At 42.5% G+C, this 14,108-nt stretch overlaps 1 protein-coding gene across 1 annotated transcript in view; it reads left to right on the forward strand.

Moving 5' to 3' along the window:
- Positions 1-14,108, forward strand: part of TPH2 (tryptophan hydroxylase 2) — a gene marked incomplete at both ends in the record, with an annotated part of 108,981 nt that overhangs the window by 21,739 nt on the left and 73,134 nt on the right. The window lies entirely within an intron of this gene.

The following is a 14,108-nucleotide window of genomic DNA, read 5'->3' on the forward strand; positions in this document are numbered from 1 at the left end:
ATATGGAAGAACCATTTTCATGCCAAATACTTCCCACTACCTGATGTTTAGCTGAAAGACTTGAAAGGGAAGTGGGGCCCTATTGCAAGGCAAGACAAAAGAGATTCACTTGGAGAAAGGTTTTGCTTTCCATGTTTATTTTTTTTGGGGGGGGGTTGGGAAGAAGGGATCTGTAGGGTTTGAGGCATGCGCGCGCGCGCGTGTGTGTGTGTGTGTGTGTGTGTGTGTGTGTGTGTGTGTGTGTGTGTGAATGCCACAGTGGGCACAGTGGGGTGATGTCTGATTATAGCATGGTTCTTTCAGCTGTGGAAATCATTAACTCAGTGTGGCCCTGTATCACTCTCGGACAGGGACAGAGGCTGCACCAGATTCTAATGTGTTTCACAGAGAAAGAGGCAGGGATATTTTTACTTTAAAATGATTCCTGTGAACACGAAGGATTCAAATTACTTCCACCAGTCTTGTCCGGAGAGTTGAAAGGATTTATATGGAATGGGGCTGTTTTGTTATCTCCAGACCTATTCCCAGCCCTGCAGGGAACTGATGAAATTTCATTCATTTCATATACCTGGAGGACGCGGGAGCCGGCTGCCCTGAGTATCTGTGAGGTACTAGGCAATGGTTCCTGGTGCTTTTCAAACAGTATCGTGTCCAGTCTTCAGTTCTGCAATTGTGGAAGCAGAAAGCCGAACCGCAATTCTGGGAACACGCTGAATCTCCACCTTGCGCTGAGGTCTGTTGATTAAAAGAGGGTTTCAGGTTGTGCCCGGCACCAACACTGGGCAGCTTACAACTGCCTGCAACTCCAGTTCCAGGGGACCGGATACCCTCTTCTGCCCTTGCACATACCTGTGAACGTGCACATATACATATACTCAGGAATACACACATACATAAGATAATAAATCTGAGAAAAGAGCAAGTCTTGGGGCTGGTGATGTAGCTCTGTTGGTAGGGTGCTGACTTACCATTTACAGTGCCCCAGCGCCATATAAACTGCATGTCAAAATAGGGAAGATCAGAAGTTGAAATTCATCCTCAGCTAGAGAAGTCCACTGACCTGGACTACATGAGACCATGAGAGAGGGACAGGGAGAGGGAGGGAGAGGGAGAAAGAGAGGGTGGAGGGGGAGAAGGGAAGAGAGGGAGAGAAGGTGGACAGAGAATGAGATTTATAGAGCTAGCTTTGCCAGTTCTGAGTCCTTGCTTTGCCACATAAGAACTGACTGGCTTCAGATCCCTCAACCATATAGTGGGGGTATTAATAGTCAGATTCCTGAAAATGAGCTTAGCTGTACGTAATGAGCTGCCTTATTTATCCTACTGTTTCAGTCAAATGATGGACAATTGCTATTGTGGCCACAAGTCAGCACCATTTAATTTCTGCTAGCCTGGTTCCAAGACAAACCAGACTGAGTTTAGAGCTCCGAGGGACGCTAGCTCTGGGTGTCTTTATTTTAGTGGCCAGAGGTGTTTGCCTGCTGTTGGTGACTTGGGGACTGAGGTCTTTTCTGTGTTGGGATCTTTGAGTGTAAGCATCCGTGTGCTGGTTCTGCATGAGCCTATTGACGGGTGCCAAGCCTGTATGTAGGTGTTGTTAGATCTTGCAGATGAAGATCTCTTCTCTGTAATGTGAAAAGGACCTTCTGCAAGGTCTGAGAATGACAAGAAGCCCTGTCCTATGGGGCATAGGACAAATAAAACACACAATTTCCAGGAGTTAAATCTTCCTTCTCCCAAGGCCCCTTGGGTGAAGTGGTTTATTTTCATTATGTCTCTTGTAAGGGAAGCGCCAATATTAGCAACGTGAACTAAACAAAACCAACAATTTTATTCGCTGCCATATAAAAGTTCCTTAGGGCCCATAGACTCATTTTCGAAAATTCATGTACGAGAAACCCATTTGCAAAAGCAAATAAAATACGTGATCACAAATGCTCCTTACCTGACTGGCCTAAGGGAGTTGTTGGAAACGTCGGTGCCTTTATGCGTACTCTCTGGTGTGGCTTAGCAGTTATGTCCCCTCCCCTCCCACTTATGCCAGACCAGTTGAACCTATAATTCAGCTGGTGGGTTAAGCTGCTGCAAGAATCTACCAGTGTCCTTTTGGAAGACATCCTTAGGTGTTTGTGCCCATGTCCTTGAAAACATTTTGGTGTGTCCAATCACCAGGTTACCTAGCCAAAGAAGCATCCCCGTGTTTAGTCATGTTCAGACTTTTATGTCTTTTGGGGTTTCCATATGTTGATTTTTTTTCCTGGTGGAAATTATGCCTCCAGATGTCTGGGTGTGGGAAGACGACGGGGGTGGAAAGCTGTACGGAGAAGAACCAAGAGACAGGAACGGTTGTATGAAAAGTTAAGGTGCAAACAGGCCACATGAAGTGACCAGAGAGCTTATGGGGATCCCAAGACCTTTAGCTGCAGTTTCCATAGCTTGAGATACACAAGGCAAAAATGATGTAAGACAGCTATTTATTTGCCCGATTTCCTGAAGCAGAACTGTAATTTTTTTCTTTTTCTTTTTCTGTAATTTTTTTCAGTACTTAAAAATACACCTTGCTTTAAGCTGACGGCTGGATTTACTCGTTCAGCAAATATTGCTTATTAAGCAGCAGCTTCCACTCTAGGTGTCAGAAATACAAAATGAACAGATCACCAATCCCAATTAGACAACCTTAAACACACGCACACACATGCACAAGCACATATGCACACACATGCACATACATGCACATCCTCGTATATATGAGATACACTAAATGGAATTATCATGTGTTTATGTTTATAAACATATATTGTTGGAGTTTGAAGATGGAGGGAGAAGAAGGGACATATGGAAACACAGTATTCATGTATCCCCCAAAAATTAAATTAAAAATGAACAAATAAAATAACATTTTTAAATCAATGAAGTCTATATCTTAACGACAGATAGATTAGAATATTAATATATATACAACTCTGATTATTTTAAAATTATAACTTATGTATTAATTGTGCACATCAGTTGGGGTCAGTGTGATTTTCCCAAACCATACATCATGTGTACTGAGAAAGTCCATTTCCCCATTATCCAGGCCTCTCTACTTTCTGGACACAGGGAATATGGGGTTCTTACTTCTATATATCTGGTTTACTTCACTCTTTCCCTTCTCCGGTTTTCTCTCACACTCACTCACTTTATTTTATGTGTCTGCATGTCATGGTTGTATGTGTTTATATGCGCGCGGTATCCATAGAGGTCAGAAGAGGGTATTGGATGTTAAAGTGGGGCTCTGGATCATTGGAAGCCACAGTGTGGGTGCTATGAATGGGACCTGGGTCCTCTGCAAGAGCATGCAGTGCTCTTTACCGCTGAGCTATTTCTCCAGCCTCCTGAGTTCTTGACATATCATTTTCCCGAATAAGAGAACCCCCAAGCATTTCTTCTATATCCTTAGGTCCGAGAAATATCTTGTATTTGGTTAAAACCTTAATGGACCACATCCAATCTACACAGGGTGTTTCTTTCTTCTGCCAACATTTTTTTTTCTTAGTTTCGTACGTATAAACTATTTTGCTATTGAACAGCCATCCTTTTCTAAGTCCCCTGCAGGTGATTCGATTTTAGGAAATGTAAGGATTGATCTCTGGTCATCAGGAAGCATGCTCAGGAGCTACTGAAATTTCTGATTACTGGCATCGCCTCGACTGCAGACATGGGAGAAACGCTTACTAACAATTAAAAGTGAATGTTGTGAATGGGCAAATTAAAAATCATACTTGATCAAAAGCTGGCTCTTATAATGAGATAGTCTTAGTGTATGTTGTCACGTGATTTCCCGGAGAGGGAGGAAAGGGGCTGTGTTAGAGATGGCTCCCAAGAGACTATGCATCAATCAAGCTGTGTTTACAGCTCAGCGTAGCAAAAGCCTCTCAGGAGTCAAGGAGAACGAAGACAGAGACCACTAGTGTTGAAGTTCCGGGAAACTTGCTCCAGAGGCCCTCCCATCCCTCAGAGGCCGACTAATTGCTAATAAGCTGTATTTTCCATTTCATCTCTTCCCATTTTCCTTCTGCAACCCCGGGTAGGAGGGTAGGAGTGTCAATCAAGGGAGACTCGATTTGATTCGGGAAGAATGAAAAGAGGCAGGGTCCATTTCAGGTAGGTGAGCAGGTCTTGAATAAGCGAGGCACCTCATGCCCCCAGGGATGGGTAACAGGATGAAATAGAAAGACAGGTTCTTTTATGTTTGCTTGTTTTGTTAAAAATCAGATTCTCCCATCTGAGCCAATTCTCCAACTCCCGTTGGCTCTGCCCTTGCTTCTGAGAAAACCCGACTGTTTACGATGGTGATTTGTGCTGTGCTCCACCCAGTCTTGCTTTCTCCATGTTAATACTATTGACTGGGACCTGCCTTGTCTTTCATCACTGAATAACCGAATGGGTTCCCCATACTGGAGTGCCTATAAGGTAACACAGGCAGAGAAATGACATCTTGGACTGGGAATTCTAGCAGCAAGGACTCTAGGAAGTGACCCAGAAATGCCACTGCACACAAACAAATATTTTGCAGTTCTCCAATTTAAAAAAAAAAAGTGTAAGAAAATGACATTGCTCTCTGTAGTGCTGGAGAAGATCGGACAGTGAAGTGAAGTGAAGGTCTTGTTACGTATTGATTTGGCTGTAAAAATGATCCCAGACAGCTCAAATCTCTGTGCTGCGTGAGCCCCTACGTGTCTGTGTCAAAATGTATCTGGTAATCGACTTTGCTCACACAAGCTCGGGACTTGTGCAGAGTGCTTCCTTTGTACCTGCTCACACCTGCTTTGTCTGTGTCTCTTTCAATTTTGTTTCTTTTCTTTTCTTTTTTTGGTGGAAACAGGTAGGACTTCCAGAAATATTCCCTAGTTTCCAGGAAGAATGGGATTTCTTTCTTTTCTCTTCCTCCTACCTTCTCTTCACCCCAATCTTTTCTATGATTAAGACGGAATCTGAGACCTTGTATATGTCAGGCAAGTGCTCAATCCTAGACACCCATTTTTTTCTCGTGTGTGTGTGTGTGTGTGTGTGTGTGTGTGTGTGTTTCTGTGGGTACGTTTTGTGTGTGTTTGTATGTGTGTACACTTTTGTGAATGTCTGCATCTGTGTGTTGGGTGGGTGTTTTGTGTGTCTAAGTGTGCCCTTGGGTGCAAGTGTGAATGCATGTGTGTGCTTGTGTGGGTGTGTTTCGTGTGTGTTTTCTGTGCATGCTTGTGTGGGTGTGTGCACGTATGAACGCATGCATGTGGAGGGCAGAGGTTGGTGTTAGATATCTTCATTACTTTCTACTTTACTTTTTGAGACACCTTCTCCCTCTGAGCTTCATTTTCTAGACTAGCTGGCCAGTGAGCATCAGGGACATGCCTGCCTCTCGCTTCCCTTCCCTCAGCTCTGGGGTTTGAGAGACTCTCTGCTGTGCCTGGCTTTCACCTGGGTGCTTTAGACTCAGCTCCTCACGCTTGTGTGGGAGCCATTCTGCTGCCTGCCCCACTTCCCAGCCCACACACGACAAGAAAGAGCCCGCTAATAGATTTCGGTATTTCCAAAGAAAGCTTGTTGTCTGAGAAAGCTCTCAGTTTTCATGCTTTCCCCACTGTGAAACCTACATCTCCACACTGGCCATTGGCGCCTTTCTCATCTTGTCCCCTCATTTAAGAGGCTCTAGGTTGTTGACATTCTAGGGCAAGAGGGTAGAATCTACAGTGACTAAGAGCAATCGAAAGTCACATCTGCCTTTCTGCAGAGAACTAGGAAGCCATGGATAATAATTTGATAGTTGTTGAGGATTCCACAATCCCAGCTAATTCTATAAAAACGGAGGAGACTCCATAGATATCCAATTAGATATTTATGTATAATTAGCTTGCTGGGGAGTATTGTATTGTTGGGATTTATAGCAACACAAAATACTTTTCCTACTCATTGCTTTCAACTGTATCGTGTTGAGTCCCACTTTTCTGCAGGGAAGCAAGTTCCTTAGCAACATCTAATATCCTGTCATTTTCAATTATTATGAAAGTCTCACTTGGGTATTTAAGACTTGCTCCTGTTCATTTAAAAAGGATGAATCTCAAACTTGATTCAAAGAGCATCTTCTTTCCCCCATGGTTCTTTGGATTCAGTATGAGTGTGATTTTAGTGGTTTGGAGGTATCTCTGAGCCAGGGTTCTGAAATCTCTCTTTTCCTCTTGACCCAAGTTCCTCTGGTGATAGTGTCTGTCGGGTAGGAGAGGGAAGGAAGCAGGGAGCTAACACATTTTTGTTTTGTTTTTTCATGTGATTGTTGGAAGGTCCAAGGTGAACCTTAGAGCACACTCTAGCTCAGACAGCTTCTCTCTGACAAGATTCTCTTGGTTGGAGTGGTGGCATGTGCACCGTGCTCTGTGATGTTTTCTGAGGGCGCTGTCTCTCTCTCCATTACTCTGCATGCAGAAAAATGCTCTGCTCCCTTTGCCTTGTCTTCATTCACATCTCCGATCTTTCCTCTGAATCAGACACACCATTGCTTGGGACCCTGTGATGCCTCTTCAACAAGGGGTGAAGGCGCCCAGTAGAGGCTTCTGTCTGCAGACAACTGAAAAGAACTGTGGAGAACTAAACAGGGCAGGCTTTCTTAGCTTCCTCCCATGAACAACAGACTGGAAATGTCTACATTTTGCTGGACATTAGGTTGTACATCCAGGCTAACCTTACATTTCAGAGGACACGTATGAAGAGGGTACGTTCTCCCTTTCTAGCGTAGTGTACCATAGTCCCAGGTTTCCAAATGATGACCTGGGGACAGTTCTCCTCTGGAGGCAGTACCAAGGGGTCCTGGGGCTACCGCTTTGGCAAGCTTCATCTGGGAAAGTTAGTAAAAGGTGACAGGAGTTTATAGTTCTTAGAAAAAGTTACAGGCAGTGGCCTAAACTCCTGATAGAAGGAAGAGGAAAAAAAAAACCCTGCTCTTTTCAGCAAATTTTGACACCTCCCCCCATCTCTGACCCATATAAGGCTGGCAGTTGAGGTCTGTGGTCTGGTGGACAGGGTGGTATGGGGGAGCTGGTTGGTGGTGAGGACCTGGAAGGCTGAGTGTTTTCTCCCTAGAATGTAGACTGTTTAAGTCACTTTATTTCTAGTCCAAAGTAGAGTTTTAGGATGCCGAGGCAAGAGTCTGCTATACCCTCATCATAGCATGCACTTGACTGTGTTCCCAGAGGTCCCACGTTCAATTCCCAACAACCATGTTGTAGCTCAATAACATCTGAAATGGGATCTGACGCCCTCTTCTGGTGTGTCTGAAGACAGCTACAGTGTACTCATCTACACAAGACACATGAATAAACATGGAGCCAGTGATAAATGTATAAGAATATATATATATATATATGATATCCCACACCTCCAAAAGTCAGGACATCCCTTCAGCTAGCTTCTAGGGTAGAATTATTAGACTAAGCAAACTCTAACCCACAACTCTCTGCTCACCCACAGCAAATTTGAAGAAACACATGTTTGGGGTTTTCCCATGGCTATTTTTATTTTTCCAAATGTCTCATTTCAAGGGGTTAAAAAAAATTCAGGGCCGTAGAGATGGCTCAGGGATTAAGAATACTGACAGCTTTTTTGAAGGACTCTGGCTTGACTTCCAGTACCCACATGAGAACTCACAAATGTTGTAAATTCAGCTCCGGGTTATCTTATAAATTTAGCTTCTGGCTTCCTCAGAGCATGAGGTTTGTAAACATACATTCATGCAAAACATCCATATGTTACTAAAATGATATAATTAAAAAACATTGAAAATCCCATATTGATGGCTTTACATCTCTAGTGCCCCAACTCCATGTTTATTCTGTAGGGGAGCCCTGTCCTACCTCTGGTCTCTGTGAAAATGCCTTTTGTGATCTACAAGGACTCATAGGTTAATCTTGCAGACACGAATATAGGTCATATTTCTACATACATTTATATATATGTACCTAAATACCTTACTTTAGCTTGGTATATGTCATGAGTTAGTGTCTGGAGTGTGGTTTTACTCTCACGGGTATAAGCAAAACAAGGAAAACTACCACTTTAGACCAGATAATAAGCCTCACTCCAAGATTTTAGACAATCTCTTGGAGTCTCCATTTCCTTATATATAAAACGTGTGGATAAGGACAATATCTATTTTTGGAGTTGTGAGGATGGAATGGGTTTACTCATGTACAAGTGCTCAATCTTCAAAGAGTATCTGGCGTGCAGTCCGAAGAACATAGTATGCACTTCTTGGGTCCAGACAGAAAACGGAAGCTTCTTGTGTTTGCTGTATTTTGAATATTTCCCAATAGATATAAAATGGATTAAACTCTTCTTTTGGATAAAGTTTTAGACTGTTTAAAGAATTATCCAGAGTAGGGGGTCCAGGTGGTGCGAGAAATCACTCCTCAAGACTAGAGGTGCCTCACCTGGGCTCAGGGTCCCAGCCGTCGTCATCATCTCAGAGAGCAGGTGAATGAGCTCCCCCGGTGGGGCAGGCATGCAGAGACAGATGAGAATATCCACAGCCATCCATATTCCCAAGATGGCGCTGCGGGAAATTCATCAAGTACCAGACCTGCGCAATTCTCTCTTCCTGGGCTAATTCACACTTATTCTTCTTTGGTACCCTGTTGGCTACATTCGGCTCGCCTTCGAAGCGCTGCGCATCTGCAGATTGATACAGAAGGGGAAAAGTTTGACCTAACGATTCTTTTCAAATGGCTTTTCAATATTTCATTTATTGTTTCGGCCTCGTTGCCTTTCCACCTCCTGATCATGCACAGCTCTTGTTCGGTTTATTGGCCTGCCTGACTCATCGATTCAGCTGAATTTCTGGATCCGGAGGCAGCCCACTCATACATTTCTTTCTTGAGTCTTTTCTATTTTTATTTTTTGCATATCAAGCTTTTGTTCTAAATTCTCTGTGGCTATGAGGACTTAGCAGTCTTGATCTCCCCAGCAAATATTTGCCAGGTTGTAATTTCTCATTTGTTGTCAACAGCCAAGTTAAACAAGGCCAGTCTTCTTTTAATTTGGTCTGCAGAAACCCTTCTCTGGGTACTTACAGGAAGCAAATGCTCATTTTTAGTTCTACCTTCGGTACGTGTTAGTCCCCCATTCCTCATATATTTTGATTAAAAGATAAACAACCTGTGTGGGGGACAGTAGGAACTACATTTGGATGTGAATGTGAATGCATTATGACAGGAACCTAGGAATGTGTAGAGGGCTGCGGTTGGGAGACCGTGGGGAGATCTGTTTGGGGCCTTTCTTGGTGTCTGATTCAGAAGAGTTTTCGTTATAACCTCAGGGATTCTTCAGAATTATCTCAGCTCCTTGGTGCTGTCCTTCTGCTGCAGTGACAGGGGCTTTCTTGTCGGAGGGTAGTGACAGTAGGTGATTAAACACCTACAGTAGGAGATTGCATTTGAACTGCTAGGTTCCCTCCCTCCCTCCCTCCCTCCCTCTACCCCCCTCTTTCTCTCACTAACAGCAGGAATAGGGGTCAATGTAGGCATTGTGGGTATGCTGGGGTAGCTGTTAAGTAGATCATGATAGGACTTCTCAAACCTAACTCAAAATACCTATGTTGTTTGTTTGTTGTTTTTGACAGGGTCTTATGTAACTCACATTATCCTGAAAGGTTCTTCTTCCTCAGCTTTCCACACACTGGGATATCCCTGGATACAGACTAGATATTCCAGAGAGATGCTAAGTTCAATAGTTGGCTGCAAGGATCCACCTCTGTATTTGTTGTACTCTGGTAGAACTCTCAGGAGACAGCTATATCAGGCTCCTTTCAGCAAGCACTTCTTGTTATCAGCAATGTTGTCTGGGTTTGGTGGCTGCATATGGGATGGATTTCCAGGTGGGGCAGTCTCTGGATGGCCTTTCCTTCAGTCTCTGCTCCAAACTTTGTCTCTGTATTTTCTCCTGAAAATATCTTTTTTCTCCCTTCTAAGAAGGACCAAAGCATCTGAACTTCGGTTATCCTTCTTTTTGAGCTTCCTGTGGTCTGTGAATTGTATCTTGGCTAATATACACTTATCAGTGAATGTATACCGTGGGTGTCTTTTTTTTTTTTTTTTTTAATGTGATTGGGTTACCTCAGAATGATATTTTTTTAGATCCATCCATTTGCCTAAGAATTTCATGTAGACATTGTTTTTAATAGCTAAGTAGTACTCCATTGTATAAATACCACAATTTCTGTATCCATTCTTCTGTTGAAGGACATCTGGATTCTTTCCAGCTTCTTGCTATTATAAATAAGGCTGCTATGAACATGGTGGAACATGTGTCCTTGTTGTATGTTAGAGCATTTTTTGGGTATATGCCCAGGAGTGGTATAGCTGGGTCCTCAGGTAGCATTATGTCCAGTTTTCTGAGAAACCTCCAGGCTGATTTCCAGAGTGGTTGTATCAGCTTGCAATCCCACTAACAATGGAGGAGTGTTCCTATTTTTCACATCCTCACCAGCATCTGCTGTCACCAGAGTTTTTGATCTTAGCCATTCTGATTGGTGTGAGGTGGAATCTCAGGGTTGTTTTGATTTGCATTTCCCTGATGACTAAGAATGTTTCTCAGCCATTTGATATTCCTCAGTTGAGAATTCTTTGTTTAGCTCTGTCCCCCATTTTTAATAGGGTTATTTGGTTATCTGGAGTCTAACTTCTTGACTATATTATTGTATATTGGATATTAGCCCTCTATCAGATGTAGGATTGGCAAAGATCTTTTCCCATTATGTTAGTTGCTGTTTTGTCCTAATGACAGTGTCCTTTGCCTTACAGAAGCTTTGCAATTTTAGAGCATTGTTCAGCTTCCGTGTGTACATGGGCTTTCTGTTTTTGTTATTATTGAGAACTAGTCTTAGTCTAAGGTGATCTGATAGGGTGGATGGGCTTATTTCAATCTTCTTGTATCTGTTGAGGGCTTTTTTTGTGACCAATTATATAGTCAGTTTTTGGAGAAGGTACCATGAGATGCTGAGAAGAAGGTGTATTCTCTTGTTTTAGGATGAAATGTCCTATAGATATATGTTGAATACATTTTGTTAACAACTTTTGTTCATTTCACTGTGCCTCTGTTTAGTTTGTTTCCATGATCTATGGAAACATGTTGAAGTTTCCCACTATTATTGTGTGAAGTGCAATGTGTGCTTTGAGATTTAGTAAGGTTTATTTTTATTAATGTAGGTGCACTTGCATTTGTAGTGTAGGTATTCAGAATTGAGATTTCATCTTGGTGGATGAGTATAAAGTGTTCTTACTATCTTTTTTGATGATTATTGGTTGAAAGTTGATTTTATTTGATTTTAGAATGGGTACTCCAGCTGGTTTCTTGGGACTATTGGCTTGGAAAATTATTTTCCAGACTTTTACTCTGAGGTAGTGTCTGTCTTCGTCACTGAGGTATGCATCCTATATGTAGAAAAATGTTGGGTCCTCCTTACGTGTCTAGTTTGTTAGTCTCTGTCTTTTTATTGGGGAATTGAGTCCATTGATGTTGAGAAATGTTAGGGACCAATTATTGTTGTTTCCTGTTGTTTTTGTTGTTAGAGGTCAAATTATGTTTGTGTGGCTTTTGGGTTATTTGAAAGAAGATTACTTGCTTTTCCTAGGGTGTAGTTTCCCTCCTTGTGTTGGAGTTTTCCATTTATTATCCTTTGTAGAGCTGTATTTGAGGAGAGATATTGCGCAACTTTGGTTTTGTTACGGAATATCTTGGTTTCCCCATCTATGTAGCCTGGGCTTGCATTTGTGTTCTCTTAGAATCTGTATGCCATCTGCCCAGAATCTTCTAGCTTTCTTAGTCTTTGCTGGGAGGGGTGGTGTGATTCTGATAGGTTTGCCTCTATAGGTTATTTGACCTTATTAATTTTGATTACTGCTTTTAATTTTCTTTGTTTTGTGCATTTGGTGTTTTCACTATTATGTGACAGGGGGAATTCCTTTTCTGGTCCAATTTATTTGGAGTTTTGTAGCCTTCTTGTATGTTTACAAGCATTTCTTTTGTAAGGTTAGGAAAGTTTTCTTCTATAACTTTGTTGAAGATATTTACTGGTCCTTTAAGTTGTGAATCTTCACTCTCTTCTATGCCTATTATCCTCAAATTTGATTCTCTCATTGTGCCCTGCATTTGCTGTATGTTTTGATTTAGGAGATTTTTGAATTTTTCATTTTCTTTGTTGTGTCAATGCTTTCTATGGTATCTTCTGCTCCTGAGATTCTTCTATCTCTTGTATCCTTTTGGTGCTGCTTGTATCTATGACTCCTGATCTCTTTCCTAGGTTTTCTATCTGTAGGGTTGTCTCCCTTTGTGATTTCTTTATTGTTTCTATTTCCATTTTTAGATCCTGGATGGCTTTGTCCAATTCCTTCACCTGTTTTGTTGATTTTTGTGTTTCCTCTTTAAGGGCTTCTACCTCTTTACCTGTGTTGTCTTGTATTTCTTTAAGGAAGTTATTTATGACCTTCTTAAAGTCCTCTAACATCATCATGAGTTATTATTTTAAATCAGAATCTTCATTTTCTGGTGTGTTGGGGTATTCAGGACTTGCTGTAGTAGGGAAACTAGGTTCTGATGATCCAAAGTGGCCTTGGTTTCTGTTGTTTGGGTTCTTGGACTTGCCTCTCACCATCTGCTTATCTCTGATGTTAACTGGTCTTGCTGATTATGACAGTGGCTGCTTGACCCTCCTGTAAGACTTTGTGTTAGCATTACTGGGGACAAAGAGTCTTGGTAGAGAGAACTGTAGCACAGGTTCAGCACAGGGCACAGACACAAACTGGAAGGATCCTGTCCCAAACAGCTTCTCAATTTGATGGTTCTGAGCAGGTCCCTAAGAGTAGCAGTGGTAGTCTTACCTGTGTTCTCAAGTGTGTCAGCACTTCTGTGAGACCGGCTTTCTTCCGGGGGGGGGGGGTCTGGATACAGAGTGCTCTGGCACTGGGTCAGCTCCAGGCACAGAGAGAAACCAGGATATCCAGCCCCCTTCTCTTAAAGGCCTCAGGGACATTGGGAGCCATATTCTTTGCTCATGGCTGCTGTCTAGTGTTAAATCAGCACTTCTTGTTACTATGCGGGAGTTCTAGGTCCTCTGTCAGCTCAAGACGTGCGTCTTCCCGAGAGTGTTCCATGACTGAGCTGATCTAAAATGTCAATAATCCAACACTGTCACCAGCACAGAGATCTCATGACCCAAAAGCTTATGACACTTACGATACTTATCTGATCCTGTTCATGGGAACTTCGTTAACACTTATCTTGAAGTAAGAGGATGTCACACGTCTGCCTCTCAGTATGATCTGCAATAAACGTTTCTCATTTCTGTAGTTTGCAAAAACTCTTTTAAATTCAGCAGAGCCGTTTAGTATTTGCCAGACATTTTGGGCACTGAACAAATAATCACAAAATTACACTTGGAAATTGGGGTGAGTCTGGGCAAGGAACAAAGAAAGCTCAGGAAGCAGTTTTATTTTCAACAAAGGGCATTCAGTTATTGGTGTTGTTGAAAAGTCTCTCCTAAGACTTTTGTACTTAAAAGCGCCACATTCAGACAGAGAACTCTTACTTCTTACCCATCTCATCTCAAGAACATAAATCTTGGCAGTGGGCAGATGGCTCACTGGGTAAGAACACTCACTCCGCAGACACAAGGAGCTCTGTGAAAGGCTGGATATGACTACATGCTTGTCACTTTGATTCTTAGTGTGTATGGGGGAGAGAGGAGGACGCTGGGGATGGCAATCTGCCAACCTAGCTAAAAAAAAGTAAGTTCCAGATCCGGAGGGAGATCCTGCCTCAAGGGAATGAGGTGGGGCATGCTAGAGTTGGATACTTAAAGTCCTCTTCTGGACTCTGCATGTATGTGGACACACCACTTCATACATGTATACATAGCCATATACCCCCTCCCAGGGACAGACATGCATAGACAAAAACCACATGTCTTGTCATGTTTCTAAGAGGATATGGGAAGATGTAACTCATTAACAACTCTTACAAGGATACAACTATACACACAGAGTTGTAGGGTGGCACTTATTTCAGTACATAATGGAATCCTTTCAGGC

The sequence above is a fragment of the Micromys minutus genome, assembly GCF_963924665.1.
Source record: "Micromys minutus genome assembly, chromosome: 22".
Classification (NCBI taxonomy): Eukaryota; Metazoa; Chordata; class Mammalia; order Rodentia; family Muridae; genus Micromys; species Micromys minutus.